The sequence below is a fragment of the Mustela putorius genome, unplaced genomic scaffold, assembly GCF_011764305.1.
Source record: "Mustela putorius furo isolate JIRA1106 unplaced genomic scaffold, ASM1176430v1.1 tig00537227_pilon_pilon_pilon, whole genome shotgun sequence".
Taxonomy (NCBI): domain Eukaryota; kingdom Metazoa; phylum Chordata; class Mammalia; order Carnivora; family Mustelidae; genus Mustela; species Mustela putorius.
The window spans coordinates 9988903-10013784 of NW_025422368.1; the positions used below are offsets into that span (position 1 = coordinate 9988903).

Below are 24882 nucleotides of genomic sequence, written 5' to 3' on the forward strand. Positions count from 1 at the left end.
ATTGATGGTTTTATTTTTGTTTCTAAAACAAGAAAACGAAGGGAAAATTTTGCTTTACAAAGTCTGGATGAATCACCTCACTGCATAATTTTCTAAAAAATTTTATTGGCAGCTTGGGGAAATATTGGCAATTCAGTAATTTCCGACTTGAGACCACGTGATAAGAATCAACTATAAGACAAATTTACCAACCTTTTTTTCTTAAACTAACCAGCTACTCTTTAAAGAGCAAAGTGATTTAGAACATAGGGCATGCTTTAGCTTGACAAATGCCAAGAACATTCACTCATCTTTTACTGTGTTGGGAACTCTGCTATTCATATTGTAGATACAAAATCGGATAAGACTATGCTAGGAGTAAACGGGTTGGTGGAGCAGATTCAACTAACCACCATCCAACATAGAAACATGTGCCATTAACAGAGGCTGGGACAGGAGGGGAGTGTGAGGGGAAAGAAGAAGAGGGGAAGAATACACTTGGAAGGAGGAGAACTTTCCTAGGTAATTAATGGGGGACAGACATTCTATGCAGATTGCATAGCATGAGGAAAGACAAAGAGGTGTAAAAATTCCTGGTGTATTTAGGGAGTAGCTTTAACTGCACACCTGAGGCAGGAAGCCAGGCATTGGGGAAGTGGTGAGAAATGTGCTTGGGAAGGTCAGGAAGTGCTAGCTCTGGATATCCTGTCAAGAAGGAATTTGATATTTCTCTTGGTGACACTGAAGGATTTCAAGGATCCATGGAAGGAAATGAAAGAAACCACTAATATAGTCAGATCATTGCTCTAGGAAGATAATTGATGGCCAGGTGGAGGCTAGTCAGGAGAGGGAATAATTTGTTCACAGAGAATAATAGAGGCGATTACAAGAATCCGTGAAGGCAATCCGAAAGGTCTAAACTAAGGATGTGCAAAAAGGATAAGAAATAATATATTTAGGAGACATGTATGAAGAATTGATATAACTTAATGACCAATTGCATATGCAGATGAGCAGTGAAAGATAAGAGAAAGAGATAAGCCTAAAAAGTCTCCAAACTGGGTGATTGCTTAAATAGAAATTCCTAAGAGCAGGTTCATGGAGAACATGGTAAGTTTGGTTTTGGACATGCTGGGTCTGAGACACCCACTGGGGAAGCACTTCAGGTTATTGGAAATACGAATCTAGAACTCAGGGAACATGTCAGGTAGAGTTTGGGAAGCACCTTACCAGAAGTGAATGGGGAAACCATAGCTGAAATCACGCAGGGAGAGAGGTTCAGGGGAAGCATATTTCCTGTTGCACATAACCTCCAAATGACAGTGAGCTTTCTGAGATGCCCTGTTGAGAAAGAATTTAAGGCCCCTTTTAGGCAGGAAGGGAAAGAGCACCGTGAATCATGATTATATCCACCACTGGCTCCAGGGAGGAAAATGGTTGCATCTGTGTCAGACATTAGACATTCCCAGTAAGAAAAAAAAGGCACTCAAGATCCAACCCCTAGAGAACACCAGTCCTTTAGGGACAGTGGGAAAGTCTGTGCAGGTAAAAGAGAACAAGAACAGAATTAGGAGGACCATGAGCCAGTGTGTCACATGGTAGTGCTTAGTTCAGCATCTCAGACATCATAGTCAGAAATATTTGTTGAAGGGATGGATAAGTTAATAAAATCAAATGTTGACAACTATACTGCAATTGGAACGATATGGAAGGTCACCAGTATGATTCATCATGAGAACAACAATATCCCCAGGGGTTTTGGGTTAAGTACATTAACTCTTTGGTTACTTTCTCCATTTGAGAGTGCTGTTTTCCCACTTTTCACATAAATATGACAATTAGCCTCGTGTATGATCATTGGGTTAATACTACAGAAAAAAATCTTTTTTTTTTTTTAAGATTTTAGTTATTTATTTAACAGAGATCACAAGTAGGCAGAGAGGCAGGCAGAGAGAGAGGGGGAAGCAGGCTCCCTGCTGAGCAGAGAGCCCGATGCAGGACTCGATCCCAGGACCCTGAGATCATGACCTGACCCGAAAGCAGAAGCCCAACCCACTGAGCCACCCAGGCGCCCCTGGAAAAAATTCTTAAAACAATAACAGGATAAAAATTTATATGACTTGGTGTAGGAAGATGAGAAATTAAGTGTAGAAAAATAATGGTTAAAGAAAAAAATGAAAATGAAGGAAGGATACTCTTTGGGACATAGCCACAAAGAAGAGAGCTAAATTCTCCCTTTTACACCCTCAAAGACAAAATTTTTTTAGGAACAAAAAGAGAGAAGAGATGCCCCATCTATCAGATAATGTAGAGAATCAAATGCTTCCAGCCTGCACCGAGCATGTAAATACCACCACCGTATTATTTAGGCATTTTGTATTTGAAAAAACTTTTCTGCCTCTGAAACTTGACTTTAAAAAAGTCAATGACTCATCCATTAAGTGCTTTCTTCTGAACATCAACCCTGTGTATGACACTGCTCAACCTGTCACGGGTGTTGGCAGAATCAATGAAAGGATGTGGAAGCTTTAGAAACAAAGTGGAGTGTAGCTGCTACCACAAGGAGACAAAGTTTTGGGGGTGTATTATGTCTGTCCATTGACAGTAGGGCAAGTGGGAATAAGTGCTAACATAAAAACACAAATGTAAATAAGCAGAATGGGGCGCCTGGGTGGCTCAGTGGGTTAAAGCCTCTGCCTTTGGCTCAGGTCATGATCCCAGGGTCCTGGGAGCAAGTCTTGCACCGGGCTCTCTGCTCAGCAGGGAGCCTGCTTCCCCCTCTCTCTCTCTCTGCCTGCCTCTCTGCCTACTTGTGATCTCTGTCTGTCAAATAAATAAATAAAATCTTTAAAAAATAAATAAGTAGAATATTCAGCAATTATGGTACATATGGGGAGATAAAGTCTAAAGAAGGAAGAAACCACATCTTCCTTCTTTGGAAGGAAGGAATAGGTATCAGCAAAACCTCTTTGGAAGACTTTCCAAACACTTCCAAAGAAGAACAAGACCGGCAAAGCCTCTTTGAAGAAGGTAAGGTTTACACTGAACCCTAAAGAAACCCGAAGGAAAAAAATGCATAAAATTCTCATCAGTGAGTAGTAGGAAGCAAGGTAAGGCAGGTAACTTGAGCAAAGGCAAAGAAGAGAAATCTGACAAATTCTGGAAGAGGGAATGAGCCAACTGAGCCAACAGAAGACAGTTGAGGACTCTGGAGTTTCTGATTCCGCTCTTTAGCACCCCAACTTACTTCTCATCGCTCCTTTTTCGTCTCCTTTGGCTTTGAGTTGGGCATTGGTTGCTTGGGCTCCTGCCAAAGGAAAAAGGGTGAAGGTGCCCCGCATGTTGCTTCTACCTCCTATGCTTCATAATGCTCTGAGAGGATGCCAATACAAGGTTTTACAAGCCAGCTTCCCCCAGCTGTTGGAGAAAGAATTTACTGATGTAAGTCTGAAAACCTCAGAGGACCTAAACAAAAAGAACATTCTCTAAAAATGGGAAGGCAAGAATAAAACATGGGCTGTGAGGAGGTGTTAGAAGAGGGACTCCAATACTTCTGAACTTTTGAAGCTTTAAGGATTGGAAGATATGACCTATCTTTGGATAAGGGTCTTGCTTTTTTTTTTTAAGCACAATTATTGGGTAAGTTTTTAATCCTGAAGATTTGCCCTACTTATTGTTCCTGAACTGGTCATCTAAATTCAGCTGTTTTTAACAAAGATAGAGTAGCCTTACTGTGATTACATGCTGGACTTTTGACTTTCATTTCCCAGAATTTGGTATAAGCTTCTTGATGGCAAACTCTGTATTTTATACTTCTTTATAGCTGCCACATTTTATTTTGCTGAAAACATTATTTTGTCTTGATTGAATATTTCTCAGAGGAGGCTCTGAGAAAGATTTTCATTGTGCCTTGTAATAGTTTAACTCAAACTTATTTTTTTCATTATAAAACTAATACATACCTCACAATAGCCAAAGGGTGGCAACCATCCAAATGCCCATCAAGAGACAAATGGATAAACAAGATGTGGTATATACACACAATAGAGGATTATCCAGCCACAAAACCGAATGGCACTCTGATACATGCTACAGCATGGACCAACCTTAAAAACATCAGCTGAAAGATGCCAGGCACAGCAGGCCACATCTTGTGTGATTCCATTTACAAGAAATATCCCAGAATGGACAAAGCTGTGGTGACGAAAAGCACACTAGTGATTTTCAGGCACTGGGGGAGAACAGGAAATGAGGAGTAAATGCCGAATACGTACAGAGTTCTCCATTCAAGGTGATGAAGTTCCAGAACTAGACAGCATTATGAACAGACTTAATACCACTGCCTGGTACACTCTAATATGGTTAAAATGGTAAGTTGTATGTTAAGTGTATTTTGATGCAATAAAAAATAAGTTTAAAATATTTAGTCAAGGGGTGCCTGGGTGGCTCAGTGGGTTAAAGCCTCTGCCTTTGGCTCAGGTCATGATCCCAGAGTCCTGGGATTGAGCCCCACATCGGGCTCTCTGCTGGGCAGGGAGCCTGCTTCCTCCTCTCTGCCTACTTGGGATCTCTCTCTGTCAAATAAATAAATAAAATCTTAAAAAAAAATTTAATCAAGCTCATCATAGAAATTCCACTAAATTAAATTCCCTGACAGGAGTGCCAAATAAAATACTATACATACACTAAAGAATTATTCATTGTTTATCTGAAATTCTAATTTAACTAGATGCCTATATTTTTATGTTAAATATGGCAGCACTACTGAGAGTGGAAGTTTTGTTTTTATCATTGCTTTACTCTAAACACTTAGGATAGTGTCTGGAACATGGTAGCTATAACCTCAATAAAGATGTTACATGAATATAAATTTGAAAAGACTTGTAAAAAATAGAAACTACAACATAGAAAGAAGAAACTAAAATCATTCATAGATCCACCAACCAAGAAAAATTACCCAGAATTTTTGGCTACTTTTACCTAGAGCCTTCTGGTATGTTTTGTTTCTTGGTTGTTATTACTAATGTAGGCCAACTGCATATCTTACTTTTTTCAGTAATGACTTTAATGGAAGCATCCATCATGCTACCAAGATCTCCTAATAAACATAAATTGTAAAGCTGAATGATGATGTATTGTGTAGCTATATCATAGTTTACCTATTTTCATATCATAAAATAATTAGTTAGCTTTTTTTTAGTGCTTTATACATAGTGTATCAGTAAACATATTGGTCTCTAAATCTTTTTGATTTTTCTAAGATAAATTAGTAGAAGAGTTACTATGTAGAAGGAAATATACATCTTACCACTGTCAATCTCTATGGAAATATTGATTTCCAAAGCATCAGGTTAATATATGCTTCTACCTGTGATGAATTCAGCTGCTCATTTCACTGCCCTGGCCACTACCTTTATGACAGCCTAAAATCTTTGCTAATTTGATAGAGGAAAGAGAATATCTTGTTTTAACTTGCAACTTTTTTTAAAAAAATGAAAACTGAACACTTTCCCACACATTTGCTAATCAATCATTTCTTTTGTGACTGGTCTCTGCTGATTTACTTAGGGGCAAGACTTATTGTTCTCATTAATTTGTATGTACTTATTTTAGATCAGAGATATTAATCCTTGGCCTGCCATTCATTTAATAAATATCACTTTTTGTCTGTTGTTAAATTTTAGTCATTCCTTTTGTGATAAGGGCTTTATTAAAAGAAGGAGTGCTGGTTTATGTGTTACTATCTCTTGTGATTTCCCTTTGGTCTGAAATGCTGGCAGAGTCAGCATCACCTCAGGGTCTCAGTGTCTGGGAGTGGACAGAAGGAAAAAAATATAAAGAAAAAGCAAGAGCAAAAAAAAAAAAAAAAAAAAAAGCAAGGGCACTTGGTCATTGGAGAGCATCATTATTCTTCTCTCGTAGGATCCTGTTTGTTTGGTCAGCCACAGCCTGAACCACTGCTCAGCTTCCTTCAGTGTATGTAGCCTTACTGTCAAAGCCCAGCCATACCCTCATGTCTAATTTTCCCAATATTTTTTTTTTCAGAAAATTTACTTTGCTGGTAAGATGAAGGTCACTTTTACACCCATTCAGTGGTTTTTGGTACTCTCAACAAATATTCACGGAACTTACACAATGAAAAGTTTAGCCTTGGAGGATTCATTTTAAGGTGAACCAGAACTAAGAATACACTGTAACTAAAGTTCACAACTATCCATTAGGATGTGAAAGGTACCATACTGACAACAACCCAGCTTAGATGGACGGAATGTCCTGTGACAACAGACCAGCACATGACATGATTGTTGGGGCAGAGAAAGAAAATCTTAGAACTTCTGCTTATATTTATTATAGATCTTGTAAAGTTTTTATTATTTATTCACTTTGTAATACATACACTTAGTAAACAAATAAACATAAATTGGAGGAATATACTGATTTTTTTTTTTAATGGCAGGTGTGCACAAAAATGCCTTGGAAATGACTGTAAGAGATAACTAGAAAGTATAACTGTTCGTGAAAGGGCACAAAAGAAAAGACTAAAAATGAAGAGAAACACTGAGTAAGGTTTTATTCATATGTATTAGCTCCCCATCACAGAGCTGAATGGCATCCAAAAGTTATTTTTTATAAGATGAGTTTTCACTTCTTTTAAGAGTATTTGAATAAAATCTGATTGCACTAAGGAAATTTACTCAGGCAGGAGGTCCAACCTCTGCCAGTGGTAAACTAGAAGTAATTTTAGATTAAAAAGAAAAACAAAACAGAAACACAAAAAAGCTATGAGCCCAAATGGAATGACGTTATTTTAAATCAGTTAAACTAAGTTTTATTGCTAAGAGATGTTCTGCTTAGCAATTAAGGAAGACAGATCAAGGCACTGTTAGGGTTCATGGGATAGGAGTTTCTGATATATGCTATAATATATTTCATTTTTTGAGTTACCTTTTTAAAACTATGCTTTATGACTATTTGCTTTGCATAATTTTAACATCAGCATATAACCAGATATCTGGCATCTCCACACTGTCCTCTTCCAGGTGTGCCTTAATCAGGCAAAACCTAGAGAAATGGTAGATGTGACTACTAGCAGTTGACAGCTTTTGTAATGTTTGCCCAGGTTGCAATGACCCCATGATGGGACCCTCCTGTCCTATTGAGGCTGGGCCCTGCGAAATCTGGGAAAGAGAACTCCACACTTCCAGGACAACCTTTATTGTACTTATGGTTCTGATCACAATGTGGTGGGTCAAATCTCCATGAAGATTTGGGATCAGAGGAAACTGATGGCAGAAGGTAAAAAAAGGAAAGAAAAAGAGACAAGGTGAGTGGAGAGGAAGGATTATGAATTTTCTGGAGATTTTTATTTTCAGGAACCATTTGTGTCTTCTTTCCTTGAAGTCTGAGAATTCCCTTGAATTGCTCTGCAATTCCTTGAATCATTATGTCCTTGTGATACATTTTTCCTTCTGTTTTTTGAAAGTTATCTGCAATTGGTTTCAAATACCAGGAGCCATAGGGCTAACGCACATATTACATGTTGGCCGTCACAACTTCAGAGCGTAGAGCAATACGCTGGCAGATGGAAGGCTGTTCACTCTCCCGTCAGAAGGCATTCTCAAAACCCAAGCGCAGCTCTGCTCTCCTTAATTCAGCAGGCACTGTTTCCCTACAGGATCCTTCACATATGTTAGTAGTTTGTGTGGCTGACCCACTGCAGTTGCTGAAGTGGCCAAGGACATTAGCTTTATCCTTCTGACAGTTGTTTTTTCAATATGTTGCATGGCCAGAAACGAATTTTCTGCAATTAATCAATTTTGTTACTTTAAGTGTGCCTGTGGTTCTGTGGGAGTATTTTTCCAATGAAGCCATGGACTCCTGGGAGCTTTTGTCTGCAGAAGTAGAGGAGTATGAGGAGGCCAGGCTTGAAGACTATAAGGGATGTCTTCTTTAACAGCCTCAGCCTCAGAGGAGACAATGAGAGTTCCCTTCTGAGGAGCTACAAAGTTCCTTATGGGCAAATAGGAGCTCAACTTAGGCGTCATTAGAATAAACAGAAAATTACTTTGCAGTCAAAATGGTGAGGTCTGAATGTACTAGTTACGTGTCCTAAAGTAAGAGATTCTGCTTAACTCATCAACAGACAGCTGCTCACATAATTTGATCTGAAGGTTACTGCAAGGTTTCTCTTTCCAAAAAATAATTCCCTCACAGAGTACATCACCCACTCCTACAGGAAATTCCAACCTTCTTTGATCAGACAATTTAGGGAGAGCCATGAATTGTCCCCAGAAGGTTAAACTGCAGATGTTATCTAGGAGCAAAGAGAATCCTGTGGGTTCTATTGATCTCTCATTGTACAATGGCAAGCATTGGCTTATTATTAGACCAACAAACTGTTCCCTAGGAAACCAGGAAAGTGGTGGGGGTGAGAGGTAAGTGCAGGTGAGTGGTAAAGTTAGAGGATGTTATCAAATAACCTGAGGTAGACGTGGATCCTCAGAGCTGAACATGGAAGGTTGGCATAAGAAGAGCCAACACAATGACCCCATTGTGGTTGGGATACTAGAGAGATTATAAAAGAGACCAAGGGCAGTGTGAAGAAATGTCCTGTATGATGATACAAAAACAGAGTGCCTCAGGGACCTCAAAGGTTTACCTTGCTCTCTTGTTGATCAGAACAACAAGCTATTTGAAGAATTTGTATTAATACCTGGAACTATTCTCTTGAGTTCCTCAAATATCCACTATATTTGTGAGAAAGTAAGGATCAGTTATAAATGACTACTTCTGTTCTTCTGCCCTTTTTAAAGAAAAGTATTACCTTCCCCTTACATGAAGAGGATTCGTGGTGTCTATGTACACTTCACTACACCAGAACTGGATGGGGACAGATGTACACCCACACCAATTCACTGTTGCCCTGAAGTTAAACCTGATAGTGGTGAAATTCGTGTGTCTTTAGACTAAGGTTGCCAGATTTAGCAAATAAAAATATGGGGCATCCAGTTGAATTTGAATTTCAAAGTCAAATTGAAATTTAACTATATGTTCTGTATTTTATCTGGCAACTCTACTTTGGAACTAATGGGGAGTGTCTTTTTCATACATGTACTCTTCATATTTATATAGAAAGCAACTAAAACTGGGAACTGAATATTCAGTTTGAATCACAAAACCATTACTGAGCAGGCACTTCCATTTTGTGAACTATTGTGCTAGGCTGTGGGGAAATCAAACATGATTAAAATACCATCACTCTTTCTTCCATGTTTACGACCTAAAGGGAAAAGCATTTGTGTAAATAACCATCAATAATACAAGGCAGAAGGAAATGTGCCAAATAGATTGTGTACTAAGACTACAGAAGGAAAAAAAAAAAAAAAGACTACAGGAGTGATTAAGTTTGATGAAAAGAATCTGGATAGAACTTCAAAGAATATGCAGCATCTCTGTCAACAGAGAACGGAGAAATAGTGTTCCAGGCTCAGGGAGCAAAATACGGGAGGGATAAATGCTCATGGTCCATGTTTGAGAAGCAGTGAGTAGACTAGTAGCAGGGGCACGGAATGTACAGAGAAATGAGGTGGAGTTGATGCTGAAAATGCTAGGTTAGGGCTGAATGGAAGATAGTCTCCGATGTTATGCTAATTGTTAAGACTTACTTTCATGAGCAAAGGTATGGAGGTGGAGGAAGAGCCTAAAGGTTCTGGTTTTTGTGTTGTTTTTTGTTTTGTTTTTGTTTTTTTTTTGAGCTTAAGTTGTTCTGAGATGAGAAGAGCATGAATCCACCCCGTGATGAGGATGATACATCTGTAGCAATGTAATGACGGATGAGTGAGGCAAGAGTTCAGAGGCAGGGAGTTTCAGTTTAGGAGGATGATGGCAATTATGGGCAAATGGGGAATTATACTCATGGTTTTAGGAAAAATTAGCCACTTTCTCTTTAATGTACTGAAAAGCCTACTTTCTGTGTTGAAGTGAAGTAAGAGCCCCTTTAATGCCCCTTCTGTTGTTGATCTTGGCCTCTGACATCCTATGGGGCCCAGACCTGCCACTTTCTTCCCTATAGTTAGCAGTTGTGTATGCCCCTGCATATCCAAGTGGTACACAGAACAATTCTTGGGATAACAAATATCCCTAAACTCCTCTGGACTGAAAACTTGGACTCACCACTCTGATCCTAATATAAAGGGAAGTGCTTATGCTGCTTACAGGGATTGGGAAAAGCATGAACTAAATTACTTATCAAGAATTTTTTCCCTCCATAGATTTGTAATTTCATGTTCTTTATGGAAAAGATAATTTTATTTTTACTATTAAGCGTGTATCTTCATTTAGATGCTTAATTCTCTTAGTTTGAATTTCTCCACTGACCACCTTTATTTATATCTGTAATAAGAGATAAAACAAATCAATACCCATAATGGTAACTAAAAGTCATTAACTATTATTAAACACTACATATTTTCTAGTCACTGTATTAATTTATATGAATTATCTCATTTAATCTACCCACTATCCTATGAATGGATAAATATGTTATTAAGAGATAATTCATATAGGAAGAACAATGAAAACATCATGGGGATTATTAAAATTCTAAAAGGTATCTCAAAGATATGCAAATTATTTTTGAAAGCTGTCATTTTTACTTATTAACTTGGTACATATTAAGAAGAAATAACTTCAAGTGCTGGTTTCAATATAGTTTCATGTACTACTACTAGGATGAAATTTGGTAAGACTTTTCTGGAAGACCAATTTTTAGTAAGTGAAATTTCCATGCCCCATGATCCAGAAATTATATGTGAGGAAATTTGTGCCAGATAAATAATTAGAAAGGTATAAAAGATTATGGTATAAGGATATTCACTACAATATTATTATTGGAAAATGGAAAAGACCTAAATACTTAAGAATAAGAGATTTGTGAATTATGCTTTAATTGCTGCTACACGGGTAATTGGCTAGGAGGATAGAAGATGACTTTTTGTTCATTCTTTAAATTTCTTTGAGAAAGGTATTAAAGCAGTTTAAAAGTGCTCTCCATGTTATTAAGACACTATATGATAATACAAATAGTATTTTAAAAGAAATTATTTAAACTTCCTTTCTTATTTTTTTTATACTCTACTATCCATACAGTGGAAGAATAAACATGGCTTAAAAGTTTACAGTTAATTTTTGTGTCTTTCTTAGTATATGTGCTGCTGAAGCGAGCACAGTTTTTGTCTTTTTAATTAACAATCAGTATTCTTCAAACCATAAATTTTAGGAATTATTATACCATAATGGATATTTATGTAATTCAGCCCATCAGATCAGTCTTGTCATACTGTCAAAGGTTTTTTTCTTTGAGTCTTTTCACATACACTGGATTCAGGCTGTAATGAGCCAGTTTCATTTTGTTTTGTTTTTATTTTCTTTAAAATTTATTCTTGAATGAGAAAAAAGAAACGATGTGAGTACCTAGCCAACCTACTGAACTCCTTTTTTCCCTGTTTAAATAAAATACTAAAAAAGAAAAAAAAAATCTTGCGCTCTATGGCTGTTTTAATTTGCTGCTGCTAATTCTTTAGATGTAATTTTTTTCCTCAACACATAAACTTGGTTTTATTTTGTCTTTTTGAGTCTAGTGGGCTCTCTGTCTAAATTTTTCTATCCACCTGACAGTCAAAAGAACTCCTGGTTTCTGTAAGGATTAAGTCAGGAAGCAGTTTTTAACGACAACAAATTGAAACGTTTGCACAAGGAAGTGTTGCTTTTATAAGTGATGGGAAACTTCAAATTTGATTACAAGCAACCTTTGGCTTCCTATCTGTTCAACAATAGGCTATGTTGTTAAGGGCAATTTCCATGCACAGCATGTGGGTCCCATTTTTTCATCCTTAGACATGGTTGTTTACTGTTCAGCACTGTTTATGCATTTTAATCAGGCTTTTTCAGTCTCCCTTAATAAATCACTACAAAGCAAATGCACCAAAACAAGAACTATTATGCAGTATTGGTTGCCCTTACACAATATTTGCTGCCCTCGAGTTTCACTCAGTACCCAAATTTAAAAAATAATGACAACAAGAACAAAATCCATAGCCAAGAGTATTTTATTTAGAATTGCAACATTTCTGGCTAAAGACCCTCTTTGAGCTCCATTCTTTAACAGTAGGAGCCTGACTTTAAAATTCAGTTCAAGCAAGAATGACTTAACAATTGGAAACTGCCATCAGTCCTTGGGACTGAAAGTCTTTTTGATGGGATGAAGCTGACAGCCTAGTTCCTGCCTGGCAGGCATTCACATGGAATGAGCCTGTATTAGTGCAGATAAATGTTTAGACATTCAGGTATCTTGCTGTCTGAGAAGAGTATTACTGGTTAAGGCAATGGTAAGCAGAAGAAAAAAGAGTTCTCAGGCATTCATGCCTGAGTGAGGAAAGACAATGGCTTGTTAGCATCATCTGGCAAGTGGGCAAAAGACAGGCTGACCTATCTCTCTTCCCTCCTTAAAGCTAAACTTTCATTTGGTTTTGAATAAACCAAGGGAAAAAAGTATGTTCTTTTTCCTCCGAGAATTTGTTGTTGTTGTTGAATTAAATGGATTTTTTTTTAACTTTGGCTTCTAGCATCAAAGGCAGATTATTATAAGCTGTAGTATTTTTAAAGCACAGGCCAGAGGTAAGAATGCCCTGAAAGAAAAAGAAGGCTAAGGACATTGTACAATACAGATTTGCATTTTAAAACATGACGGCACTTAGAATTTAGATTCATTGATCAAGAGTGACATAGTTTAGAGGAGTCACTGGAAAATTAATAGTATAAACATGTATGCTGATTTGAGGCTCAGGAGGAGTTTACTAAATATGAGAATCTTTGGGAAATATTTTAAATGAGTAGATAGTCTCCAAAGCAAATAATTATTTAGTAAGATTTATATTAACCTGCTTTGCACAACACCCTGTGTTACCCTTTGACTTCACTGTATAAAATCCTCCGGACTCCCCTGGAATTCAGCACAGGCAGGTGCCATGCAGAATTCCTCACATACCTGGCCAGCCAAAGTGCTATTCTGCACGTGGCCCAGAGAAAACATTTCATGAGTGAGAAATTAAATTGTCATGTGTTTAATTAAGAGGTAGATACAGGTGTTTGAGGATCTTTTCTAAAAGCATTCATCTTTTCTAAAAGCATTCAAAAGGTGACATGCATACCTTTTAAGGTGTTCTGGTTTTCATTCTTGCACAGGACAAAAATATCGCATCTGAAAAATAGGAGCTTGGCATTTAATTTACAACTTTTATGAACTGTATTGAGCTTCCCAGAAAGTCACTCTTCACCTATTTTTGCGTATAGATTTTTATCCCTTTTTTTGTCCAAACTTCTTTTCCTCAAGCCTTGATTTCTTTCCTCATGATGCCCTCCTTGCTATCGGTTGCCTTAGGGATAAATAACCCCCCAAATATTACATTTTCACAATTTAATTTAGTCTTTCTCATAAATTCACTACAATTCTCTATTTCTCAGTCCACAGTCCTTTGAGGTAGAGGCTATCCGTGAACTCCTCAGTACTCTCCTCAGTAATATTTCTCTTTCATGAATGAACACACATTTTGCACAGATAATGGACTACATTTTTCAGCCTTCCCAGGGTTTGGTGTGCTGATATGACTGTGGTCTAACCAATAAATTGTAAACAAAAGTATTGTGTGGGTCCTCCAGGAAATCTGCCTGGAATACAGATATGATGCTGCAGCTCTAGCAGCTATATGGACTTTGGGGATTGGAATCATATCCTATAAGTAGGAGAGCTATGAACTGGAAGGATCCCGAGTCTTCAGTAACTTTGTGGAGATGTCATTCTAGTCCAGAGCCATGTTAGATTTCTCTGTTATACACAATTGAAATAATTGTAATGGGTACACCCTGACTCAATTATGGGGAAAAATTAAGGTGGGGAAAAAGGATAGTTTAAGATGATTAGCAGAAACTTAAACTATTAAAAAAAAAATCACAAGAAGAAAAAAGAGAGACAGCTTAACCCAACTGGAATTTTTATACATAGCAATTTTCTTTTTAGATATGTGTTTCTGATAGCTAAGTATCTATTTTAATCTTAAATATTTATGATTTGGATAAATTCTCCCTATGGCCTATGATAAAATCATAGATTTGATTGGAAAATATATGGGATTATTAACATCAAAACTTTAAACCAAATGCTGCCAGACATTAGGGAAACATGTTACGGATTGGTGTTTATATCTGGTTTGGTTAGTACAAAGCATTTCTTTTAAGGTTTTTTTTTTTTGTTTGTTTGTTTGTTCTTTTTGCCTTAATAGTTTGGTTATGAACTGTTCATGCTAAGAAAAAAATATTTCTCAAATATCATAATAACCAGAATGGTATTATTATTATCATTTATTATTGTTGCCAACACTTACTGAGCACTTATGACATGTGAGCACTTTGCTAAATACTTTACTTATATTAGTTTTATTTAATTTTTCACCTGTAAGATAGAAATGAAATTATTATTCCCACTTTCCAGTTGAGGAGATCAAAGCCAAGAGAGTATATCAGTGGCTTTAGAAAATGGAAGATAAGACAATTTAGACTTATCACAGGCAACTGGAAAAGTCAAAGGAGAACCCCAAAAAAAGTTTGCTTGAAGATACTGGACTGCTGATGAGGTAGTGTAGCCCTCAAACCAGAAGATTACAAAAATAAAGAAATGTGAGCTTAGAATTTGAGGAAAGGGTACATAGGAAGAGGGGAACGTTTTCTCTGCTGGAACTTGAAGGTTTTCAAAAGATGGCTGAGAGGAGCACTTTACATTTATAGAGTGAGGGCCACAAAATTTGGAGTCCAGGACCTTTTGGAGTTGGGAGCTCAAGTAAACACTTTGGCTTGGGACCCTGAAGGGCTAAATTTCACTATTAAAGGTGAACTACATATAATTTAGCTCACATATCAAAGTGCCCTAGAAAATCTTAATTCTTAAAATTAAATAAAGGTATTCTGAATTCATAATATCCCCAGGTATCTGACAAAATAAAATGAAAAATCCTCTCTAGAGAAAGACAACATTATCCTAGGGCTGAAATGATTTCACTAATTTCTATATATAATATGTGGTCAGTCAATAATAACATAGCATATCAGGAGACTAGTTAGTATTAAGACAATCAGTAGAATCAACAGACTATAAAAACAGAACCCTAAGACCACTGGATATTAAATTAATAAAATGCTGGTTTAAAATATCTTGGATGCCAAGTTCAAGGAGATAAAAATAAATTTGGTTGAGAGCTAGAAACCACAGAAAATGACACGACACAATTGACTTCTCCAAAAAAATCCTTGTCAGAGTATAAATCTTATAATCTTAAAAAAGCTAAGAAATTAGTGGGTGGATTAACAGAAAATTAAATACAAATGAAGAAAGAATTAGTGAATTGAGAGAGCTTGGAACAAAATATTTAAAATTCAGATGGAGATATAAGACAAAATGTGATGAGAGAGAAAGATGAAAAACACAGAGGAAAGAATGTAAGAGTCCAACCTACATTTAATTAAAATGCCAGGAAGACTTAATAGATAAATGGAAAGAGTCAATTTTCAAAAAGATGAAGGATGCCTTTTTTCAAAAATTGCTGAAAGACAACAAATCATAGGTTTAAGAAACTATGTAAATGGATTCAGGATTAATATGATATCCACATCTGAATACATCATAGTAAAACTGAAGAAGAACAACTAAAATGAGGAAAAACATTCAGGAAAAAAAGAGATTACATTAAAGAAATAGGTCTGAGAGCTGCTATGTCAATAGAAACAATGAAAGCCAAAGACTAGAATTCTTTACCTAATCGAAATATCCTTCCAGAGTAAACGAAAATGGAGAGAATTTATTTTCAGAACATCCAAAGTAAATGAAACCTGAAACATACTTTTTAGGAAGAAGGAAATGATACCAAATAGAAATTCAGAGAGTAAGAATGGGAAGATGAATAGTAAAAATTTGGGTAAATATAAATCAATAAAACAATAATTATTATGACTTATGCAGGTTTTTAAAAAAGGATTTATTTATTTTAGAGAGAGGGAGTGTATGTGCACCTGAGCAGGGGGAGGGGCAGAGGAAGAGGTGGAAGGAAAATCCCAACTCAACTCCCTACTGAGTACAGAGACTGATGTGGGGATCCAATCCTATAACACTGCGATCATGACCTGAGTGGAAATCAAGAGTCAGAGGCCCAACAAGCTGAGCTACCCAGACACCCTGACTTACGTAGTTAAAAAAATATCGAGGACTTGAAATATATGACAATAATAGCATATAAGTTGGGAAGAGAGTTAACAGCAGTCTCCCTGCCAAGCAGAGAGCCCAATGTGGGGCTCGATCCCAGGACCCTGGGATCATGACCTGAGTTGAAGGCAGAGGCTTTAACCCACTGAGCCACCCAGGTACCCCTCTTCCCTTCTTTTAGATCAATTATTTTTCTATTTCATATTTTTCCTCAGTCAGCTTGGAAATTAGTTATATGTTCTTTTATTATTCTTTAGTGAGATTTCCATATGTATACTTTATTTATCAAAGTAATCTTAGTTGATGTTTTTACTCTCTTCTAAGGCAATGAAAAGACCTTGGAATACTGTTATTAATTAATCTATTAACTCTCTTCCCAACTTATATGTTGGGAATTAGTTATATGCTCTTTTATTATCCTTTAGTGAGATTTCCATATGTATACTTTATTTATCAAAGTAATCTTAGTTGATGCTTTTAATCTCTTCTAAGGCAATGAAAAGACGTTGGAATACTGTTATTAATTAATCTGTTAACTCTCTTCCCAACTTATATGTTGGGAATTAGTTATATGCTCTTTTATTATTCTTTAGTGAGATTTCCATATGTATACTTTATCAAAGTAATCTTAGTTGATGCTTTTACTCTCTTCTAAGGCAATGAAAAGACCTTGGAATACTGTTACTAATTAATGCTGTTAACTCTCTTCCCAACTTATATGCTATTATTGTCATATATTTCAAGTCCTCGATATTTTTTTAACTACGTAAGTCAGGGTGTCTGGGTAGCTCAGCTTGTTGGGCCTCTGACTCTTGATTTCCACTCAGGTCATGATCTCAGTGTTATAGGATTGGGTCCCCACATCAGTCTCTGTACTGCCTCTCTGGTCTCCTGTCAAAGAAATTTAAAAAAAAATTTAAAAAAAACATTGCATTTTTATAAACCATGGAGATACTAAAAAAGGTAGTAAAATAAGGTTATAAGTGGTTTTACACCAATATATTAAAAACTTCATTGAAACACATTCTTGGAAAAACATATTTGGTCCAATATTGACATAAAAAGAAACAGAAAATCTCAATATTCTTACAGTTATTTTAAAAAATTTTTAATTAAATATTTTCCTACAAAGAAATCTCCAGGCTCATATGGTTTAACTATCAAGTTCTAAAATATATTTAAAGAAGAAATAATCCTCCTCTTACAAACACATCTCTTCCAGAAAATTGAAAAAGACGTTTGCAAAATCGTTTTATCAATCCCACATATCTTCAATCCAAAATCTGACAAGGGCATCTGAGAAAGGAAAATTAAAGGTCAATCTTATTTAAAACATGAGGGAGGGGCGCCTGGGTGGCTCAGTGGGTTAAGCTGCTACCTTCGGCTCAGGTCATGATCTCAGGGTCCTGGGATCGAGTCCCGCATCGGGTTCTCTGCTCAGCAGGGAGCCTGCTTCTCTCTCTCTCTCTCTCTCTCTCTCTGCCTGCCTCTCCATCTACTTGTGATCTCTCTCTGTTAAATAAATAAAATCTTTAAAAAAAAAAAAAAACATGAGGGAACATAGCAAGCCAAATTCAACAATATCCAAAATGGTAACAGATTAATTACATCACAAACAAGTTGGGGTCCTAGGAATTCTAGGTTAGATACAATTTGCAAATAAATTATGTTACATTAACAAAATAAAGGAGAAAAATCATATGATCATTTCAATAAATGCAGACAAACTCAACCTCCATGATAATTTAAACAACACTAGTAATAAACTAGAAATGGTTTACTGATAAAAAGTTTCTAAAAATCTTATAAATATCATGCATAGTGGTACAGTGCTGAAAACTTTCTCTTGAAATAAAAAACAAGAGCAGGTTATCTGCTTTCATTCTATATCTATCCCACATTGAATTGGAGAGTATATTAAGATACTTTTACGAGCAAGTAACAGAATATACAATTAGATATGGATTAAATAATGAAAATTTCCTGTCTAACATAACAGGAACTCTGATAAAAACTTCCTGGATTTTCCCAGTGGCTTAGGGATGTCATCAAGGACCCAAGTTCTTTCTGCTTTGTCCCTCTCACATTGGCTCTTGGGCTTGTCTTTTCATAGTTCACAGATTGGCTGCCACAGAGAAACAGAACAATATTTGCCAAAAAAGAATTGCATTGCCTCCCATTCTCTATTTAAAAGGAAGGAAAACTTGTCCTAGAATATTTCTGGCAGACTTTCTTCACATCCTATTGGACATGATTGGATCACAGGCCAATACCTAACTTCAAGGGTAGCCAGGAGAATAGTTGGGATTCTAGGCTTCTGTAGGGGTGTGAAGGCCCTGTCAAGAGAAAAAGGCAGAGGAGAATAGGTAGAGAATGTTTTTGTTTAAGGAACAATAGTTTCTGCCATAGATAGCTTAAATAACTCACTCAAGGTCACATTTCTTTTTTCTTTTTTTTAAAATTTTTTATTTATTTGACACAGAGAGATCACAAGTGGGCAGAGAGGCAAGCAGGGAGAGAGAGAGGAGGAAGCAGGCTTCCTGCGGAGCAGAGAGCCCGATGTGGGACTCGATCCCAGGACCCTAAGATCATGACCCGAGCCAAAGGCAGAGGCTTAACCCACTGAGCCACCCAGGTGCCCCAAGGTCACATTTCTTTTTAAATGGTAAAGCTAGGATTTGAACCCAGGCAGCCTGACTCCAGAGCCCACACTGAATGGCCATACAGTCTCGACTTGCGTATGACTTTAAAAGCAATGAATTTTAACTATAACTTAATTCTTACCCCAGAACCTATAAAATAACCTGGGTACACTGACTCTTAGTGCCACCCTCAAAGTCTTTGTTATACTCTATTACAGTATTCACAGGAATTAGTTGACAAGTTTTGAGAACCTTAAGTAAGCTAAAATTCATCTGTTTTCCAGAGAAAAACCTTAATTTCACATAGAATTCTTTAGAAATAATTATTTATAACATTTGGGAATTTGAAAATCAATCTATTATGTGTGTTTGAAAGAATGTGAGAACAGCTCATCAACTCTGAAAAGAAGTAATATGCATACAAATCACATAAAAGGTTTATAATAAGAAGATTAAGTATCACTAAGCAGAAAAAGAAACATGAAATACAAGGGCACATTTAAAAATAAAATGGGTACATCTTAAAATAAATCTTTTCAGCAAAGTTAAAACAGTAAAATATGCTTATGTAGGGAAAAAGTTGTAAAACTGTGAAATCATATTTTCACTTCACAGTACATTTAATATTATATGCATACTATTACATTATAACAGAATAATTATACCTATTTATCACCTATTGTAATAAAAGGAGATATAATTGATTTAAAATGTCCTTAAGTAGTTTTAATTATATAAACAAAAATTAGCTTTTATAAGCATGTGTGTGTGGGTGTGTGTGTTTAGAATTGGTAAACAAAGTAACTTTGTGAAATTAACTTACCCTTGGCTCTAATCATTACTATCAGATCAGAGTCTTGTGAGTTCCATATTCTGTGGTTGTATTTTTATATATAAAAAAAGAGCGCATGTAATGCTATTTTTTTTTCAGCTTCCAGCCCAACCTGGACCATATTTTATTTTCACTTTCTATGTGGGTACATTTATGGTTCACAAGTCAAAAATGACCATTCACAGTCCTATGCTGTCTATCCCCAAAAGGCATTGGCCAGGCTTGTGTAGGATGAGGGAAATTGAGGTCAAGGCAGCAGGACCACCTATATCTGGATCTTTTGTGGGTAATCTACTACCATCATAGGTATAGTGTTGGAGTCTGGAGGCCTCAGAGTGAATAAAGGGGAGAATTCAATCAATTACATTTCTATTACCCTTTGACAACAGTTCTAGGTACTCTGGAAATTATAAGCCACCCCATATTTGCAGTTCAACAGCTCATAATCTATGGGGGAGAAGTAATTATACATAAATGAATAGATAACTGGCAGATTATACTAGGCAATTATAGAAGCATCTGGAGAGAAGAATCCTCACTGGGTAAGAATATGGGCAAGTTTCAGGGCACCTGGAAGACTCGGTTAAGCTTCTACCTTCAGCTCAAGTCATGATCCCAGGATCCTGGGATGGAGCCCCACGTCAGGATCCCTGCCCATCTTCCAGGTTTGTAGACATTCTCTCATTACACATGGCTGAGAGAAAAACCATCTCTCTTGAGTCTCTTTTCAGTTACGCTTATGCCATCCATGAGGATAGCACTTTTAAGACCTGATTACCTCTCAAAGTCTCCTTCACCTGACACTGCCCCACATGAATTTGGGGGGAGGACACATTCAGTCCATAACACCCCTAATAGCAAGCGTGCAACTCTCTATAGAGTACCACACCTATATTTTAACTGAGTTCCTCAAACACTCTAAATTTAATAATTCTTTGATTCCATGGGGGTTTTGAATTCATTGATCCATAAGTGGAAGCCTGTATCTTCCTCTCCCCTTCATCCATTTTACCTAACATCCCACACCCTCCCTTCTGGCAACATTGAGTTTATTTTCTAAACTTAGAGTTCTGGTTCTGCTTTTTGTTTATTCATTCTTAGATTCAATTTGTATGTGGAGTCATATGATATTTTTCTTTCTCAGTCTGACCTATCTCCCTTAGCAAAATACCCTCTGGGTCCATCCATATTGTCTCTAATGGCACAATCTCATCCTTTTTTATGGCTGTATACTATTCCATTGTGTATACATACATATATGTACATTTTCCTTATCTATTCATTTGCTGGTGGACACTTAGGTTGCTAACATATCCTGGTTATCGTAAATAATACTGCAATAAAAACAGGAGCGTATGTATCTTTTCAAATTAGTGGGTTTTTTTCCTTCTTCTTCTTCTTCTTTTTTTTTTTGGTAAATACCCAGTAGAGGTCCAGTTTCATCTTTTACATATAGCTTTCCAGTTTTCCCAGCATCATTTGTGGAAAACACTGTTTTTTTTTTTTCTCTATTGTATATTTTTGCTTCTTTTGTCATTAATTAACCAACCATGTAATCATGGCTTTATTTCTAGGGTCTCTTTTCTGTTTTATTGATGGTCTGTGTCCATTTTTGTGCCAATACCGTACTGTTTTTATTACTAAAGCTTTGTAGTATATCTTGAAATCTGGTATTGTGATACCTCCAGCTTTGTTCTTTTTTCTCATAATTGCTTTGCCTATGCAGGGTCTTCTGTGGTTCGATATAAATTTTAGTATTATTTGTTCTAGTTTTGCAAAAGATGCTGTTTGTGTTTTGATAAGAATTGCAGTGACTGTAGAATGCTTTGGTTAATAAGGACATTTTGACAATAATAACTTTAATAATCCAAAAGCATGAACTATATCTCCATTTGTTTGTTTCATCTTCAATTTTTTTCATCAGTGTTTTATAGTTTTTGAAGTACAGGTCTTTTACCTCTTTGATGAACTTTACTCCCAGGTGTCTTAGCCTTTTTGGCGGAATTGTAAATGGAGCTCTCTTTTTGTCACTTGGCGTAGTGTATTGAAACACTACTGGGGCCTGCATATCTGCGACCCTAGCTGAGAGTTGGAGGATCTCAGTCTGGCGACTTGGTGCATCCTTCCACACGGGACTTTGGTGAGAAAAGTTTTGATGGCCAAGGCTGCAGAGAAAAGTGAAGAAAGGTAAAGAGTGAGGGTCGCCCCCAGGAAACGTCATCAGAATGCACCGGAAGTGGCCCAATACTGAAGCATGTGATGCACCATGCATTTTCTCAGAAGATGGCCGGAGTTTGATGTCCATCTTCCGGGAGCCCAACAGGCGGAGGCATCTGTGAGGGCCTTCCTGAAGCGCAGCATGCCCCACACGAGCCAGCAAACCTGCGAGGACTAACTGCAACACAAGACTGTGGTCTTGGAGTACTCCACTCACCAAAAGAGAAAAGAGAAGGGAAAAAAAATCCAAATACCTTTCTGCCAGGCAGAGGAGGGAGATGCACCTTTTTGAAATTGAGCCAGAGCAGCAGAGCTACGGTCTTCTCGCCCTCTAAGAGAACTCTGAAAACAGTACCACCAGGACCTGTGCAGTAGTCTCAACCCAGGCACGCAGCCACAGATGATTCAGGCCAAGCTCTTAAAGGCAGATCTTCATGGGGCTCTTGTTTAGGTCACAAAATCCAAATGCACCTCATATGTGGGTGTTACAGGAATCCTTCTACAGGAAACAAAGCACGTTTTCAAAATCCTCACCAAAGACCACCTGAAGGTTATCCCCAAACTAAACTGTGCGTACACAATAAACATTGATAGCTTCATTTCCAACATTTATGGAAGCAAATTCCAGCTTCTGTCAAGTTAGCGATCTGCCAAGAAATTCAAAGCAAAGGGAATAGTTGATCTGTGAGCTCTTTGCTGTGGAGACGATTGTTTGTGACCCCAAGGACTGGGCGCAACTTAGTGCCTGTCTCTCAGCCAAGAGATGGCCAGGCTGGTTCTGGTTCTAGACCACCCCTGACCCATTAACAACAGAGTTAAGAACAATTCATCATCTGGGATGAAATGTGTGGTACTGAGCAAATAAATCAGGGAATGGAGGGATGTATATGTTTCTAGGTTATGATGGGTGTGTATTGCTCCCATGAGAGAAAAGCATTATAGAATCAGCACAGGTGGACCTGACTGGTAACATTATTAGGTTCTTATCTCTTTTTCATCCTTTTCTGTGTCTCCTGAGTGTTCTGTTAATGAATCCATTGTTTATGTGATAAACACACACACACACACACACACACACACAAACCCCTTCTAATTTCTGGGTGTCTATTTTGTATCCTGCTACTTAATTTAGTATTTCTAATAGCTTTTTGGTGAAGTTTCAGGATTTTTAAATGTATAGTATCATGCTATCTGTAAATAGTAGCAGTTTAACTTTTTATCAGTATGGACCCATGTTACTTCTTTTTCTTATCTAACTGCTATAGCTAGACTTCCAGTATTTTGTTGAATACAAGTGGTGGGAGTGGACCTCATTGTCTTGTCCTTGACCTTAGGGGAAAAGCTCTCAGTTTTTCACTACTGAGTTTGATGATAGCAGTGGACTCTTCGTGTATGACTTTATTATGTCAAAGAATATTCCCTCTAACCCCACTTTGTTGAGAGTTTTTATCATGACTGGATGTTGAATGCTGTTAAATGGGTTTTCTGCATCTATAGTAATGATCATATGATTCTTATAGTTTGTTTTTTTGATGTAACACATGACATTGATTTGCAAATATTGAACCATTCTTGCATCCCTGGAATAAATCCCACCTGGTTGTGGTGAATGATCTTTTTAATATTTTGTTGTATGTACTTTGCTAATATTTGAGGATTTTTGTATCTATGTTCATGAGATATTGGCCCATAGTTCTCTTTTTTGTTGTTGTGTATTTGCAGGAGGTGCTACTTTAGGTAACTACCTTTTGACCCCACCACAATGTCCCTCACTCTATGAAAGCAGAGGATTAAGGTCCAGACTGTGGAGAATAGCTGCAGAGTGACATGGACTGTCATCGATCCAACCCCCATCAGTGAGTTACCCTGAATAAAACTCTATTTCAATGGTATGAGGTAGCCTTCTTCATTTTTTGGCCTTAAAGTACCTTTTCAGTCTGGCGGATACTTCATTGTCCCTTATCCTCCTAACATTTTCCCGCTGAAAAATCTGCTAACCAGTTTATGTCTGTTCTCATAGTCTTTGCCATTCTGCCTGTTGAAAGATTAATTGTCCATTTCCCTATATAAAGCCAACTGAACTGGTTGTACATGGACCCAAGTAACCGAACTGGGCAGATGAAGATTTTCTCACCTACTCTGGGACTTACCTCCTAACAATTGTCCCTTCTTTCTCCTGAAATATCACATTTTCCTTTACAATAGATTATTTTTCAGTCTATGAGCATGTTATAATAGCTTCTTTAGAAAACAAAAACCCTCACACAACCCTTTCAGATACTATTTTATTACTCTGCTCCCCTTTATAGTAAAACTCCTCAAGAGATTTCCTTAAATGTACTGTTGCTCTCTCTTCATCTTCTATATTCTTTTGAACCCATTCCAATAAGGCTTTCATTTTCATGACTGGACTAAAATAATAATTGTTAATATTCCCATGAATCTCAATTTTGCCCAATCTAATAATCCATTTTATTTAAAAAATGTATTTACTATTTAAAAATTAAAGAAAAAAAAATTAGGCAGGAGAGTTTGGTCTGGAAGAGCAGTATGGTACTGGCACAAAACCAGACACATAGACCAAAGGAATAGAGACAGAGAACCCAGAAATTGACTCTCAACTCTATGGTCAACTAATATTGCACAAAGCAGGAAAGACAATCCAAAGGAAAAAAAAAAACACTCTCTTCAACAAATGGTGTTGGGAAAATTGGACAGCCACATGTAGAAGAATGAAACCGGGTCATTTCCTTATACCATATATCAAAATAGACTCAAAATGGAGGAAAGACCTAAATGTGAGACAAGAATCCATTAAAATCCTAGAGAACACAGGCAACAACCTCTTTCTTCTTGGCTGTAGCAACATCTGATAAAGGCAAGGGAGACAAAGACAAAAATGAACT

The 24882-nt window shown here is 37.0% G+C and overlaps 1 pseudogene; it reads left to right on the forward strand.

The window, feature by feature from the left end:
• Positions 1 to 3318: 3318 nt before the first annotated feature.
• Positions 3319 to 22664, forward strand: LOC101692966 (annotated as a pseudogene).
• The last annotated feature ends 2218 nt before the right edge of the window (positions 22665 to 24882 follow it).